This window comes from Agelaius phoeniceus, chromosome 9, assembly GCF_051311805.1.
Source record: "Agelaius phoeniceus isolate bAgePho1 chromosome 9, bAgePho1.hap1, whole genome shotgun sequence".
Taxonomy (NCBI): domain Eukaryota; kingdom Metazoa; phylum Chordata; class Aves; order Passeriformes; family Icteridae; genus Agelaius; species Agelaius phoeniceus.
This window is the reverse complement of record NC_135273.1, coordinates 26,122,267-26,139,784: the sequence shown is the minus strand read 5'-3', so window position 1 is coordinate 26,139,784 and position 17,518 is coordinate 26,122,267. Positions and strand designations below refer to the sequence as shown.

Below are 17,518 nucleotides of genomic sequence, written 5' to 3'. Positions count from 1 at the left end.
CTGAATGTTTCCAGGGACAGGGCATCTACAGCTTCTCAGGGCAGCCTGTGCCACTATTTCACCACCCTCACCAGAAAAAATTTATCTGATAAAACAGACAGCATGAAAAAGACTTTGTAACTCATCTGATTGAGAAAGATACACCCACATAGCTGAAGAAGGAAAACATTCCCAATTTATGGAAAGAAAAACCAAGATTTAGAGAGGTGACTACAAGCATTATATCAACTCGAGCCCCTTGGGTTTGAACCCCCCCTATTTTGGATAACAAGAACAGGAACACTCACCTATGACATTCTAATCTCCAAAGGAATTAAGAAATTACAATGTCAGGCAAACAGAGGGAGAGCAAACACCAAATATCTACCAATTTTAGCATTTCCACAGTGGCCTTAAAACAGACAACAAAAGTGCTTTGCCAAAAAAATGTGGTGGGCATTTTTTCCACACAGGTAAAGAGATGGTACTTTCATCCCATCAGAAAAAAATGCTAGCCTTCACAACAAAAATCTCAGAGCATTTGCTTGCATGATTTATCATGAGTTATTGTCATTCACTGTGGGTGGCAGCAGAGGTTTGGGGAATTCCTGGGAAAAATAAGTAACTTCATCTCAGATACAGCTTCTCCTGGCTTTAGTCTGCCAAAAAGTGTTTTATAGCATTTGCAAAAAAGGTGCTGCAGGTAACTGAGAAAAGGGTAACATTTTCTGCAGCTGCTAAGTAATTAAAGTTTCTGCTATCCATTTTGCTAGCTTAGAGGCTTTTAAAGACCACTGCAAAATCCATTTACAATTCAGTAACTTTGCTTCTTTGGAGCTACGAATCACTCTCCTCATTTTCTTTTGACAGGGATGGAAAATGAACAAATAGTCCCTAGAATATCCAGGTATATTTAGATAGCCTACATTCACTCCATCAGCATGATCTGTGATGGATGTGGTGCTGTGGAGCATGACACAGATCTGTGTGAAGGATGCCATTTAGCAGCAGACAGGCAGTCCAAGTTATTTATGAAAGAACTAGTATTGTTCATTGTTTTGCCTGTAAAAATTATACATATAACTCAGAGTTGGGGTGTGAATAATGAATAAATCAAGATTTTATAGTTTACTCAGTGTGGCTGAGAAAATAATGAGACTTGTTTAGGCAGAGCAAAGAAGAACTTGTGTTCTCTCCATAAATCTCCTGGCTGGTGTGCATGCCCTGGGCATCCCTGTGTGGATGTCCTGCTTACAAGACTGTAACAGGACTTGTTGAAGCAGGGCATGTATGAAAATGAAACATGCTCCTTTCACTGCCATGTGTGACCAGACTCAGCTGTTCAGTGCAGGAATGGCACGAATGCAAAGACTGCAGGTGAACCAAAGCCCTCACTAGAGATCAGCTTTGAGCCACACCAGCACTTTGGCCACAGGGGTGAGCAGCCCCTGCATTTTATTCAGGTAAATAAATGTATGACACTGTGACTGCAGGTGTCTCTTCCTGTGATATCTCTTGGAAATGCAGGGATGTGCCTTAAACCATTCTCAAAAGGGAATCCCACAAGTCAGCAACTCTCACACTGGACTAAGTGACAAGGTACTTACCTTGTTAGGGCATGGAGATCCCACTGGCCAGGGCATCCACCAGCCTTTGCTTGGATTGCTGTGTCCAGAGGAAACCTGGGCATCCAGACAGCCTCAGACCAAAGCAGTGTTTTTCCCTAACCTAGAAAATAAGATATGTGTCAACAAATTTTCTATTACAATATTAAATACTCAGCTTTGAAGTAATTTACCTCCAAACCACATGGGACTATTGCTCTATTCTCACTTACATTTTCCATCAACTATTTACTCTTTGCCTGGAGAAATTTCTACAATCAGTGTGTGTATACTCAAAATAGTTTAACCTGGTGAGAGCCCAAAGATTGTCTCTTCATTCCTACTAGTTCCACCTATGAGCACTGTGCTCTCACCATCTCCTCCCACAATTTCTAGTACTTTATCTCAAAATGTGTAATTAATTGCTCTTTTTTTTAACATTCTATCAATAAGATAAATCAAGAGAACTACATAGCAAGAATCTCAACAATAGATGTTAAGTTGAAGAATGAATAAAATATCTGGGAAAAGACTTTCACACCTGCTAACTAAAATTACACAGTCCAAAGTTACTGCAGTGAATGTTGAAGTACAAATTAAATGACAGAAAAATCCCTTCTCATACTATGGCTTTAAGATGATTATATGGGGCCTTGAAACGGAAACGTTCAAATCCTGTAAGTGTCCTTGGTACAAAATTAGTGTCTGAAAGCAAAAAGGCAATGCAGCCCCATTTTACAACATATTTTTTGAAAATATACATTCCAGTCAGTCTCATGGACAGAAGTTCATGGAGACAAATTAATGTAGTTCAGCACCTGAGGAAATTCAGACCACAGAATTTCTTTGAGATCCCACATAGACAAAGAAAGGGTGAGGGACCATGGTGGCAAGAGGCAAAATATTAATTTTCTATTCAATGAGAACTGACAAGGAGGAAGACTTGACGTGTTTAGGAACAAAAGAAAGCATGGAAAGAATGTTGAGGAAGGAAACAGAAATTTCTGTTCACAAGACAGGAAAAAGTGCAAAGCACATTTTATAATAAAATTGTGAAGAGTAGATTGACTTTATTGCTCAGACTCAAGGATCTGTTTTAAAAACTGCTGAGTCCTGACTTTAATGGAAATTTAAGAGGAGTTCCTTTCAAAGACTATCAAAGGTGGAGCTTATGAGGTTAAGGTCAAGACACACAGAGTGCTTTCTCTCTTTTCATCAACCACGCTCCTGAAGATGTGTGCAGAATAAAGCAGCAGTATTGGTACATATTTAACTAAGTAAAAGGAAAATGCTGAATTGTTTAACCTTGGTACACTCAAACAACATCAAGATAAGAGCTGAGCGACAATTGCCATCATTTATGGTTTCTCAAGTAATGGAAGTTAACGACAGGAAAGCCACTGAGTCAGAAAGAACACTTTAAAGAGGGACTTGAAAATGCTACTGCATTATCACAGCTCATATAGAATCTTGTTTTTAACCACCTCACTGTTTCTCTGATAGCATTCATAAACAGATGGATTTCTTCACACTTTTTTTTTTCTGATGAAAACATCTTCCTATACAGGCATATTGATCCCTTGGGGAGAAATCTGTGATGCAAATAGGTTTTAGCATTGCTCAGTGAACAGCCCACACAACTGGCCCTGACTGGGACACAGGGTTCTGAGACAATGCAAACAGGAAGCTTTGTATGGAGGACCCACCTAGCAAAGACAGCATTTTCCAGTGCACCTCAGTTTTGGGAGACAATTTGAAGCATGTCCTACAGAGATTTGCTTTTCAGAGACCAGGCAGGCCCCAAAGGATGCCTCAGGAATATGTCTTTTGGCCCCCCGAGGTTGGCATCAGCGCTGAAGACCAAACAACATGACAAAACCCAGCAGAAAAGCACTCTTATTCACTGATCTAAGGAGCACCTTGTAGCTGAGACAGCCACAACTCACAGAGCATCACCACACAATTTCAGAAAGCTTCAACCCATACACAGTAACACCACACCACTTTGAAAGGCTTCAAGCATTGCCTTTCTTGTTTTTTAACCCAGCCTTTTATCCCCTCCTGTTGATGCACTGCACCTGTGTGCCCTCTGCTCCCTTTGGTGGTTGGCCAGTGCCCCTGGGCACTCCATGGCTCATTGCTGCCAATGCTGCTCACAGCTGCACCCACTGGGGATGAGGCTCCCACAGCCCCACCCCAATCACCACAAACTCTGTGCCTACATGTACAGGTGCCTGCTGGGCAGTTAACAAACAGGCATTTTGTGTGGTGCAAGCTTTGAATGCTGGGGCTCCAATGCCTCCTAGACCAGGTGTAAATCATCAGCCCTGAGTGCTTGTGCTGTGTGAGCAGCTGGGAGCAATCAACTCTTAAAGGAACATCCCAGATACAGCCTGAGTGTCTGACAGAAACTGGCCCTGGTGCAAGAGCTTCTTGGGAGAACTGTGATATGGGAAACATATATGTACATGAAATTCAGAATTTTAGAAGCATATAATGTACCTAGGTGGGTGGAGGAAACAGAAATATATATAGCCTATTTAACAAATTTGCAAAAGTACAAACACAGTTTGTTACAGAAATGTAACCTGCTAGGTAGAGACAACTTGTAACAGAACACATAAAAATTTAGTTGCTAGGTAAAGGCCATAAAGATAAGAAAACTTACTAAAGCAAGACTCAGGTATTGTTGAAATCCATAAAGCAGAACCTTTTGCTTAAGGAGCCAACAAGAACCAGGCTTCTGGTTTCAGCCAGGACAAACTGACATGAGAGAAAGCCAAACCTCCACTGCCTCTGCCCAGAAGAAAGGGCCAAGCAGTGAACATCGAGGAAGATGATATTACTTCACCAAAGATGCCCACCCACAACCACCAAAGACTCTGGGCAGGGAATGGGCAGGCAGGGAGGTGTGAGCCTGGGGGATCAATAAATGTGTATTTAAACCTGAAATCTGTCTGACCAGGTACACCTGTCTTTGGTAGAAATATCCCCCATGCATCCCAGCTAAACTAAAACACACCTGCAACATTATTCCTGCTGGAATAAAACATACTGCTGGACAATTTTTAATTTTTAAGTCCTTATTCCACAAATCAGCTGAGGTTGTTGTGGCTGTGAGGCTGCAGAAGCCAGACCAGTCACGTTCACCTGAGGATTGCTCACAGGCACACAGTGACCTGATTTCTCTGATAATGTGTTCAGAGCAGACCAGATGGCATTGTAAGGTGCTTATCCTATAGGAAATCTGTCCTTAGCTCCCTTGTGGAGCATCAGCCTGGAAACGTGGGCTTAAATCCCTCACACTTAAAGATATTCCCAGTCAGTGCATCTGAAACACACAAACAGATGTTGGCACAAAGGTTGAATGACAATGTGAACAAATCCATATCCTGAACTTTTCTAGAAGAGATCCACTAGTGAGACACTGAAAACAGGAATAATTCCTGGGAATTCCTTCTGTTCTGAGAGCCCTGCTCTAAGATGAGAAGACAAAGCATGATGGAACAGTTATGTGTTCAAAAGCATAGATTATCCAATAGCTGCTGTCTTGGATACTGAAGGCTAATAGGAACCACAGTCACACGTGGATTGGAACCAACATCCTTGCTCCTGCCATTAGGGAGCACTCCTTGCTCCCCAACAGCAATTTAAAAAATTCATCCTGCAGAGCAATTAGCTATGCTAAAGATAACTGCTTATATCTAATGACAACTGAGTAAAAAAGACTGTATAAGTGGGTTTTCCCCCCAGTCTACAAGAGGGACAAAAGAGACAAGTTTTGGATAAATTCTCCTCAGAAAAAACATTGGTTAAAAGTGTGCATGCATCTGACCTGCCTCCACAATTTGACAACATCTTCCTAAAACTAGTTAGCAACAACTTTGGACAAAACAGAATCAGGCAACAGACTTGATCCAATGAATACTGAAGCCACCACGAGTCTTCTACTCAGTTTTGACAAGAGTTAGCCTTGTATCTACACAGGAAATATCCTTCTGCTTTTATATTCCAGCTGAGTTTATTGTTTGAGATGAGACTGTTCATGGAGGAGTGCAATTTTCCTTGGCAAATGGGATCACAAGAAGTAGCCCCTGTAGTCCACACTTTAGATAAACAGAACTTCTCTAGAGACAAAATCCTGAATTCTTTGAGGATACCTGGGCAGTTGCATCAGTTGTGAGCCAGTCTAGAGAGCTGAAAAGCCAACATCAAGAGCCCCCATTTCACCTTTTGGGATTACATTTTGTATAAAAAACCATATTTTTATTTCTCCTACTACCCACTTAGAAAAAGAGATCCCAGAACTTGTCTTTAAACCAACAGTCCCTGTCAGGAGAGATCATTTCTTCTGTGCTCCTGACAATTCACAGTCATAGTGCCAAATAAAACAGACTGATTTGGTGTTAGCTGGTGGTATTAAGCTGTAAACAAAGTGAGGAGACACCTGGCTTACTTAATTGACAAGGTCAGACCAGGATTCAACATCTGTTCTGTCAGGCATAGAGACACTTCAGAAACATCTTTATCGCAACTTATGGGCTGTGCAATTTTCTTGCTTGACAGCCGACTGCACACAAAAACACAAGACACAAAAAATTCATTTGTCAGTTTGGACAAGATAAATTTACTTTATATAAGCATACAGCTTGTGTATTTTGAAAAGCCACTGAGCAAATATGCTTCTCTTCTGGTAATGCCAGACAAATACATGTAGAAGTGAAAGGAAAATAAAGAGGAAGAACAGATGCCTGTAAGTGAAACCATGATCAGATGGTAGCTCTGTTGTACCACATGGGGAAATGGCCTGGTACATAAGAGTCAAACTGTGCTGAGGAATTACTTTCAAGAGGACAAACAACATTCTGATACCTCTGTACGAAGCAACAAAGCATTTGGGCAGCAGTCACAATCCATGCTGAAATTATTTGGAGGTTGCTGCTGTATTCTGCTCAGCCAAGGCTAGGACTTCAGACAAACAACAACTTTAGCTAGAATAGCCCCCAATGAGGGACTGAGGCCAGCCTGGGAAACTTAGTGAGTAAAAATACTAAAGTGCATTAAATGACGTGCTGGGATCTCCCCAGAGATGCAGAGCTGTCACAGCATATGCCACAGCACATGCTGCAGTCAAGACAGCCACCATACACAGAGTGTCACCATACAATTTCAGAAGGCTTTAGGCATTCACCCATTCACACAGTAACACCTTATCACAGCAGAGGGCTTCAGGTATCCGCCCATACAGAGTAACACCATTCCTCTTCAGAAGGCTGCAAGCATCTGCCCTTCTTGTCCTTTAGCCCAACCTTTTATCCCCTCATAAAAGGTTGATCACTGCACCTGTGTGTCCTCTGTTCCCTTTGGTGGTTGGCCAGTGCCCCTGGGCACTCCATGGCTCAAAGCTGCTCACCTGCTTCTCACAGCTGCACCCACTGGGGTGAGGCTCCCACAGCCCCACCCCAATGACCACAAACTCTGTGCCTACATAGAGTATTTCTGTAAGAATTGTGTTAATGGTCTCTGGGGCTTCTGCTTTTCTTATCAGAGGGAACATTTTGCCTGAAGGAGGGTTGGAGAGTTTGGAGCATGCTGTTTGGAGGGTGCAAGGCAAAGAGGACAATCTTAGAGCATTTTTCAGATATAAAAGAAAAGGGCTTAAACTCATATTAGAGAACAGAATCTTCAAACCTGTTAGTGAGGCTCTATACAGAGCTGTAAACACCTGGCCATATTTTACAGAGAAAAACCCTGCTGCAAACAATACCAAAAATGGCTTTTACATTTATTTGTCATTTACATTCTACAGATTCTTTCTGCGAGCTCCACAAAACAACAGAGATAAAATATGTTGGCCCCCTCACCAGCAACCAAACATGAAACACAGTTCCTTCACCAACCTTCTGATTCAGAGGTGTTGCAAGGAAAACTGGCAGTTCCTTTATCCTTGATATAAAAAATGCTATGCATGGTCAGGCATTCAAAAATAGGAAGCTGAGTGTCAGATCTACCTACTCTCAAAACCAATATGAAAATAAAGTAATAGCACGCACACAGAAGAGCCAGAAATAGGTTCAATTGCTCAGTACAATAGAAACATTCTCAATAAGAGCAGACCCTGAGCAAGTGCCCATAAACCTGACCTTTTGGAATTCCATTTGCCTGTGTGAGTTACAACAGACCTCTGACTGTTCCCATTCAACTCCCCCAAATTGTGAAGGGCACTGAAACCATTTCTATCATACTGACAATTATGTTAAGAGAAAGAGTAGTACTATGAGTACTGACAGAAAAATTACTATTTGCAATCTGCAATTTACCCAGCAGCAAAGGTTTCTACTCCTCCTCATATTCACAAGAAGGAGAACTGAATTTATGAACAAGCAAGTAATTCCATTTTAAGGACTCTCCCCCAGGCAGAGAAATAGCAGCAATGCAGAGGACAGTTAGGAGAGGACAGAAGATACATGGCTAAAGTATCAGTGGGTTTTTCAGTTTCTCTGTTATTCAGCCCTTTGGTATTATTCTTGCATTTATTTCATGCTCCAGTAAGCTTTGTTTATTGAGGTGATCACACAACTCTGCTGTCTTGAAAGAACAGCTGCCTTCTGGCTTCAGAGGAACAGATGAAATCTGATTAGGTTTAATATCTTTTCAGTATGCTCTTCAATAACCACCTGATGACACTCTTAAGGAACTTAAAACCAGGCCACTTTGATTTTTAAGTCAGATTTAGCCCCCTCTGATGACATATTGAAAAGCTTACTTGAATCTGGCCCATCACCACTATTTTAATAATTTGCTTATCTAGTTTCTCAGCCCTTTGTAAATGATGAGATTTTTATCATTTGTAGAAATTTACTTCCAAGTGGATTGCTAGCACTGAGTACAAGGGCTGCAGGAAAAATCATCAATGATTGATGATCATACAAACAAACACCATTGTTAATTTAAAATAAATGATTCAAGAAAAGATTAAATATGCATGTATACTTATAACTAGAAACAAAAGCATCAGCCCTTCACCACCTTTTAGGCAATAGAATGCCTAAAAGGCATTTAGAAATGCAAACCAGTGCAATTCAGCTACCTCTTCAACCAGCTTTCCTCATTCTCTTACTCGAGGAGCCAAATCCCTGCTTGGTGCAGAGGAATATTCCACTGACACAAAGTTTGGTGGCAGCCAGACAACATTGCCTGACTCTTTCTGCCAGGTTAATACTATCAAAGGTGCCTGAGTGAGCACCTTTGATAGTATTAACCTAGCAGAAAGAGTTAGGCAAAGTGACTGAAATGAGTGAAGGAATGAATAAACAGTAATGAAGCGTTTCCCCAAACAGAAAGCAATGTACATTCATGTCCTGTCTGTGAAAGGAGGGTCTTGAAGATAGTGAAGCACTGTTGGTTGTGCATGTAGGCAGATGCTTTTCACCCTCCTCTCAGTCTGCTTATTTTAGCTGTGGAAGTGGTCCAGAAAAGACTCGCGGATGACAAGGCCTGCACGGTCTCCTTGTTTCCACTGGAGTAACTTTAAAACCTGTACCTGTAAAACAAACATGAAAAACAGAGAAAATTGAAAGATTTGTTTAATTGGGAGTGTGGAGAATGGCACAAAACTTTTATATCTGAAATTTAGCCATGTTTGTGTGGGCAGGCTTAGATTAGCAGTGATCTGAAAATAAACAGGGATGTGATGGCAATTTTTTTTTTCTTTTTATTAGGTTGCTGGAGGTCACTGACTCCCAGCAGACTATTCTCCCTTTAGTGAGGGTGCTCAATCACTACAAGTTTGCTGCTGCTGGAAGTTTCCATAGTCAGATGAAGGTCTTCATAGACACAGGATGGTGCTACTGTCTCTCCAGAGTTTGAATTCTGTAATTGACACATTAAACAGTGTCTTCCCCTTACTATCATCACATTCTCCCTGTTTCCTGGTCAGAAGCCATACACTGACTTTAGAAGGAGAACTAAAGCATTTGCTTTCTGGGACAGCAATTGTTTCTGATGGAATGACAACAGAAACTTTCCAACTTCTAGGAAATCAGTGGTTTTGCTTCAAAAGAAGTAGCCAGTGTGGTTATGTATGGTTATACATAACCCTCTCCTCAAGCCACACTGAGCTGGTCTCCAAGTGGCTTTGCAGCTTGCCCATGGCAATTGCCCAGCACAAAGAACAGTGCAGAGTAAGGCTGAAAAACAGCCCCTGTGCTTTGCCTGCAGACTATACAGCAAGTAATATCCCACTAAAAAAAGACAGCACAAGTCACCCAGAAATCTCATAGCAACAATGCAAAACAAAGCCAACACTGTACAATTCCAGTCAAGAACCACACATTAAAGCAGAACAATTCAGGTTTGGGCAGTTGCTGCATTAGGCCCAAGCTTTTACAGCTGCCTCTCAATAAGAGTAGAAACCAATTCAGATCAAGCATTTTGATACAAGCAGATCTGAGGAAGTCATTTGCAGCAGAAAGATGTACCTTATATGGAAGCAAATAAAAAACAATCCCTTACCAATAAAAGGTTTGGCTGCTGTTAAGGACTGGAGATGATTACAGTAAGCATGTTGAATGCTCTGAGAACCAGGGCAGAGTGTAATGATCATAAAGCAAAGATGATAAAGTATTATTGTGTTTGCAGCAGAGGAAAGCATTTCAGATTCCCTCAGTAGGAGATCTTTGTGGTGAATTTACAGGTTTTACTGGAGTGCTTCCTTTGTACTCCTTTCTGCCCCTCAGCACAATACCCTTCATTGCTCTGTGAGACCTCCTGCCCCTGCTTCCTTTCTGCCCCTCAGCACAATACCTTTCATTGCTCTGTGAGACCAGCATCACTGGACTCATCCCCAGGAAACAGCAGTTTGCTTTCAAAGGAACATTCTCTTGCAAGCACTTTTAGCAGAGAGCTTTCACGTCTATGGCATGTAAAAAAGCCTGAAGTACCCCCTATTTTGTCAGCAGAAAGTACTCAGATTGAATAGTAAGAGCTGTGCTGATCACATGAAGTCTCAGTAATGTGGAAAGGGCACAGGATCAGGCAGGCAGCAGCAGTGCAATCCAGCTCAGGCCAGGAGTGACAGAAGCCACCTCTGTGCCTCTGGCATTGCACATCCCCCCAGGCCTTGTGGGCCAGCTGGGAACCTGCTATTGCCCAAGTCCCCAGTTGCTACTACACCTGCTGATTAAATGAGGAGCCCCAGACAGCTCTAAACCCCTGACCCATAATAATTCTGCAATTTGTTCACTGCTCCTGGTACCAATGGGACTCTGCCCATAAAACAGAGCCCATGATTCAGCACTGGGAGACTGGACAGGAAGGAAAAACTCCAGTTAAAGGAAAACTGTAGAGTAACACAAAGATTTTTAGATCATCTAAGTTATCTAAATATAAAAAGTAATCAAGCATTTAAGATATTTTATCAGCTAGAATGAATTTGTTCAGAACTTCAAATTAGTGATTTTATGATTAAAATATTAGAAATAGGAAATAAAGTATTTTAGATCTAATTCTTTATCTTTAGAGTTTAACAGAAGTTATCAGCTAGACATTTTATTGAAATTAGAAACATTAAGATTTAAGATACTAAGATTCTAAAGAGCATACTAATCCTTTTATCCTAGACTTGTTCATGGTTTGGCTTTTTTTCCACTGGGGTCTCACTGAAACCAGAGATATTATGTACTTTTACTTGCACGGTCTTTAGATGCCCATATTTAGAACAAATTCAGTCTCAGCTAATTCTTGTTTCTGGTAGAGCTGTGGGTTCAAAAATAGGATTTTTGGGAATTTACAGAACCCCACTTTGGCTGATCTCTCAAAACATAAAGATGAATGCAGGCACAGATGAATGGTGATGGAATACAGCAGGGCAAAGCCAGGATAATATTTCACTTCTGCAACTGTTCTTATCAATGAGGAACACTGACACTCCTTTAATCAGACTTAAGCACAGTTCTCTTGATTGTTTTATACTATGGGCATTAAATGGGTTCTAATCTTTTCTAATCTTATTTCTTCCCAATCCAAACACTCAGTAAGTTTCTTAAAAAAAAGAGAACAAGTTCTCAGTGATTCAATGAAGCTAATATTTACCTGCATGGAAAATTATGTGAAGTTTGCAGATGGAAAAAAAACAGAGTGCTGTGATTTCTCTCATGATTCATAAGAGAAGATCACCTAATTCATCTAATGAAACTGTAAACCTTTTTACCTTTATGTGGATTTTTGTTGACTGTGGATGCTTTTGAACAGCAGCGTCTTCTAACCCTTTGACCTAAGGGTGAAAAATAATTCATTATCAGTGGAGACAGGTAATGCAAATAACTGTATTTACCACTGACATCCTTGTGTAGAGGGATCTGTAAAACAAAGGATTATCATGACTGATTTTCAGATCTCTGCACAGCTTTGTCCCTAGTGTGGAACAGGAAATTATTTGCTCTTTTCTATCATTACTCATAGATGCATCAGATACACATTGTAAAGATTTCTTTATCCTTCCAAATGTCACACTGGCAGGCAATACAATTACAGTTACACCACTTTAAGAAAATAGAAAAAATTACTAACAGGAAAAAAGAGCATCTCAGTGTCCAGATGCACCAGAGTGTAGAATAAACTGCTTTGGATGGGCAAAGCCACTGAAATATTCCCTCCCACCAAACCTAAAAAAGTGAGCTGTTGACTACAGTTGACCACAGTGCTGGTCACAATAAAGGGGGAAAAAAAAGGTTTACTCTGGAGCTGGGGGGGGGAGCAGAAAGGACAGAGACAGATGATTTCTCATCAACAAAATCTAATATGTGGTCAATGTTTCTGGAAATCACTGAGGCACAGTTTACAGCCAAGGCTGGTGATGGAAGCTGAGTTTAGTTCTGATAATTTAGTTACATAACAGTTCTCATAATTTAGTTCTGATGTAACAGAGCAACAGTTTAATATGCAAAGTGCATTTATCTTGCACAACCAGACACTTTTACTTTGACATCAGTGCTTACAGATAAGTAAGAGTGTCCTTTGCACGTTTCCTCCCCACCTTCTGACTCATGAAAGAGCCATGCACATCAAGAGGAAGGAAACGCTACTGTGGCAATGGCAGGTATTTATTTGTGTTTTATTGATATGGCCATCTCCTGTCCTTCCTGCACAGGCTTCCTTTATGCTCCTGAAGACACTTCAAGAAAGTCTCCAACTGCCCTTGCACTGTTCCTAAAGTTTTTCTCAAGGGTTATGGAAAAACCTGAATAAAAAGAAGCAAAAAAGGCAAAGAGAGCAGAAGGGCTTCAGCTACCACTGCTCTGGCAAATAGCTCTACCAGCACAGACACCAGTAAATGACAAAACTGGGCAGCTGACTTAACCAATTAGAAAAACAGATTCCACATCTTTCTCCATGCTCATATTTACACATAAAGCAATTCCTAAAAGGTTTCTAGAAAATATCAAGCATGGCAAGTCTGCTGTTCCTGATCTTTGGACACTTAGCTTATTTGTTTATCTCACATTTACTCTCTATATCTTGTATAAAATACACATTGTAAAAATCATGGTGAGTCTCAGAGATTTACAATATCAAACCTCAAGTCTGCACAGGTAACTCTAGATTGCACCTCTCAATTTAAAAATGCTACTGAACTGTCCTTCTGCAAATGCACAATGACATCTGCAGAGAGGTGGCTATAGACAGATGGAAAATCCTCTGTTTTCAGGAATTTAATAGCTCTGTGAATTCAGAATACTGCAAAATGGTAACTAAGTGCCTCAAGATACTGCAGATGAAGTGTGGATTATCAGTGGTAAAAAAAACCCAACCAAAAAAAAAAAAAAAAAAACCACCAAGGGAAAACAAAGTTTAGACTGATTGAAGATCAGAAGAATTACTGAAGAACAGTTTCACTGTTCTATAAAGAACTTATCATATACTCTGTTAACCTGACTGATTCATGTTCCCTTATTTCATATGGGTAGAAGCTTTTTCCATTAACACATTTCCCACTTCTGACAAAATGATACTATTTTTACATTGGTGGATGCTTGGTTATCTACTGGGAAAATATAATAGGAAGTATTTTCAGAAGAGCAGATACAGATTAAGGTAAAAGTTAACCATGCTGTGCAACAGGCTATAGCAGAGGAAACACTACTGTACAAACCAAAGCACTGATATGCTACCACATTCTGCAGTCTAAGACCTTTTCTAAGTTCAATCCTCCTTTTCATTGTCAAGCTCTGTTTGTTTCCTTTAATTAAAATCAACATAGCAAATAAGCATTTTATATAAAAAAAGGAAAGAGAGGAAAAGAGAAAGCTGTGTTAGACTATAATACTGTACCTTCTGCAGCAAAGACATTGAGGCACAAAAGACAGAGAAACAAAAAGCCACAAAGTGCCAGGAGCTTCATCCTTCCAATGAGATGTTTCCGAGGAGGGTGAAGGTGTGTCTTTGTCTCCTCCAGCACCTCAGCTTTTTATAAGACAGAGTGAAAGGACTATTACATTCAGAATGGGTGGAGAGTTGGCCTTTGTATTGCACCTCAACAGACAAAAAGAAACAGCACTTCCTAGTTGAAGAAGCAATTTACTCAGAATGAGGCAACATAGAGTTCCTTACCAGTTACACAGGAGCTTGAAGATTAAAGTACACAGAGATGTTCTGAGGCAGAATCCTTGTCCTGTTCTACACAGCAGCCTCTCCAGAGGACCTGGTGTGCTCCTCTGCATGCTTGGAAAGGGAGAGAGCACAGCAGAACTGAATCTGTATGGACAGTGATTGGGGCTTGAAAAGGCAAACCAAACCCAGGGTGTTTTAATCAAAGCAATTGCCAGTCTGTTGTTACCATAATTAACAAGACAGCTGGTTAAGCAGCAGATTTCTGAGTTTATTATTAACATCTCAGTTTCTGTTATATCTGGATGATTAAGTTGCGAAGATTCCAGCTAACAATTAAGATTAAGAAGTCATCAAATTCAACATAGTATCAAGGTTCACAGAGTGTACTTTAAGAAAAAAAGTCCTTCAAGGAAGGATCAACTATAGAGCTGTGTCACTTAAAAAAGGCAAAAAGTTCAGGTTTGAGAGCATTCAATTCTCCCAGCTTAATCTGGTAAGATTTGGGTCTCTAACAACAGAATAGTTAAAAGCCATGTAGCCTTAAAAGGTGGGAGCAGTATCTGCAAGCCACCCAGACTTGGAATTACAGCAGGATAGAAGGCTTCACTCTGGTGCACAAATATTGCTCCCAGCCCCAGTTTTAAAGGTTTCCTATTTCAGGTTTGGATTTGGCTTGTTTCTTGCATTCACCAGCAGCCTTCCAAATTGGGTCGCCCTTTTATCTACCAAATTTAGCCCCAAAAGCTTATTTCTGCAGTCCTACCTAGCAATATCCATAGATGGTGAAGATTGCTAATACCTGTCAGCCTTTCTTGTTTGCCAAGGCCGGCATTACCAAGGTTCAGGAATCAAATCACTAACAAAACTAGCTACAAGATAGAATTACCTTCAAAGTGCTTTAGGAAAGCCCGCCTCACACTGGCACACCTTGTTCAGCCTGTAGTAAGGCTGTTAGTTCACCTAAGTCAGGAGGGACTTCTACAGTTCAGTTGATGCAGAGAAAGATGAATGACAACAATGTTGTTGTTATGATCTCAGGCTTCTTTCGAATATTGAAACATATAGGTGTGAGTCCTCATTTTGTACTTTTAAAGTCAACATTTTGCTGGTTAAGACTGAATCAAATAACATAAATCCCAACATAAATTGAGCATGTAAAATGGAGCCGGTTAGCCTTCTCATAAAGGTTTGCAGAAAATCTGAAATGTAAATAAGGCACAAGAAAGGGTTGGTAGGAGAGTAATTTTTCTGCAACACTCAATCAGGCTGAGTAGTGGTAGCACTGAAGCAAGGATTTCACTTGGTGACTACAGTATTTTATCTCCATTATACTTTCTGAGAAAGTTCCAGACAAGCTCATGTGCCGAGGAAAGTGAGTGAATGGCTGTGTGGGGCTCAGTTGCCAGCTGGGGTTAAACCATATGCTCAAATAATTTTTCATGTATTTTTAGCCTTAATTAGAACCATCACCCTCTCTTTTTGTGTGCATGATAAGAAATAAAAAGTGAATACAGAAAAGTAACCAGGTAAGATGGGAGATGACTTGCAAAACAGAACCTCATCACGTGATGGCTATTGACATTTCCAACTTGCTCATTCAAACAAAAAGTGCTGCCAACAGCACTACCTCAAAACCCCCCATCTTTCTTTTGAAATATTTACAACATAATATTGGGCAATGCAAGTTATTTACAAAGACTTGTTTTTCTAAGTATACATCACTGCACTGTGACTTTACCAATCAATCACCCCAAGCAAGGAAACAGCATGTGCTACCTGAATGCCCCACTTGTTTTCTGCGTGGAAGAGGCAGGCTGCTACTTGGTCTCTGTTACAACAATCCAAGCCTTCCAGCTACTATGAGGGGAAATGAGGCACACCTGTACAGTCATCACTGCACACCCAAAAGCCCCAGAGAGGGGTTTGATAGGAACAAGAACAAGTGCCCATTTTTTCAAGGACAGCACCTGTTTCAGGAGTTTGTCCTGTCTTACTGTCAGGCTGCTCTAGGAACGCAAACAGAAAACCCGAAACTTTCTAAAACTAAAATACTGCATGAATTTATCAAAATAACTTCTTGGGGTGAGGATATTGTAATTTATTTGTTTATTTTCACCAATTGAGAGGTCTAGTTGCAAACCTTGAGAGATTCTTTTGAATAGGTATTGGGGTCCATGCACTATATTTTGCTTAGCAGTTTTGAGAAGAAACATAGCTGAGGAAGACTTTTTTTCCTCCTAAACTGAATACTTTCAGAAGAAATTCCTGTGCTTTTTATCTTAAATTTCAGGCTGCAAAGTTGATAATTGCTGTGGTTAAACCCTGTAATTCTTAATGCCCTGTTTCATATGTGTCTATAAATGCTAATATTACAGGAAATGTTAAGCAAACTGAAAAGGGAAGACTAGAAGCAATGACCTAGCATAATCTTTAGACTTGCGCTGAGATAAAAGTTTTATTTATAAGGCTGTGGACTATACAAAATAATGAGACACAATTGTGTAAAGGGAGTGGCTGGAGACAGGAGAGGGAATAAAACCAGAGATTAATAAATAATCTCTACTAACCTGTGTCCTTAGGGTCTGTCAGCTGGAAGTCTGAAGCATCTGTATGATAGTCTCCTGTAGACATGAATTTTATGAAATGAGCAGCAGCTGCTGTACATCTTTCCAGTTGAAAAAAAGGTTGAAATTGAGTGCAGAGGTATTTCTGAATCATCCAGGGAAATAAGGGATGCATCCTGAGATTTGCATTATGTTCCCATTAATGGTGTTCAAAAGCCACATAGGATGTCTCTCAAAGTCTTAAAGAAAGTACTTTGATTCCTAAAGTTAAATTAAGGCATGATCCAGAGTCTCCTTTTGTGCTTGCCAAAACTCTTAAATTTGCAATCTTTATAGAGTCATTATTTCTGGAAGTGGTATGTTAATATAAGATTCACTAATATTTTTTAAAGGTCATGCCAATCTAAGAAGAATCTGCATTTTGTAAATGAAAATTTCTTCTAACCAGGTTGAAACAGCTGTTTGTGACATAAGGAGAATAACACAGTTGGAGCAAATGATCTTGTTAAATTTAGAGCTAAATGAAACTAACTTTTGAGCTGCGAGAAGGCAGGAAACATTAAGAACTTTAAGGATACCAAGTTAATTTAATTCAACCTAGACCGCTTATGGGGAACCAACATAGTTATCCAGGAGCATGTGTGGGTCTGTTTTTGAAGGAGGGAACATAGTGTAGAAACTGAAGGCTGCAGTAGCAGTCAGGGTATGAGAAGCAGTAATGACAACATGTGGGACATACTAACTATACTAACAAAGATCAGA

General features: G+C 40.3%; 1 protein-coding gene across 1 annotated transcript in view; it reads right to left on the bottom strand.

Annotated features, from left to right (window-relative positions):
* The window catches only part of CDHR1 (cadherin related family member 1), a 73,056-nt gene that overhangs the window by 50,802 nt on the left and 4,736 nt on the right, over positions 1-17,518 (bottom strand). Inside the window, exons 3-6 of the mRNA XM_054637540.2 lie at positions 14,193-14,303; positions 11,794-11,856; positions 8,936-9,126; positions 1,587-1,707 (exon numbers count right to left, since the gene is read on the bottom strand). The gene's annotated coding sequence lies outside the window, so the exon portion shown is untranslated. The remainder of the gene's footprint in view (positions 1-1,586; positions 1,708-8,935; positions 9,127-11,793; positions 11,857-14,192; positions 14,304-17,518) is intronic.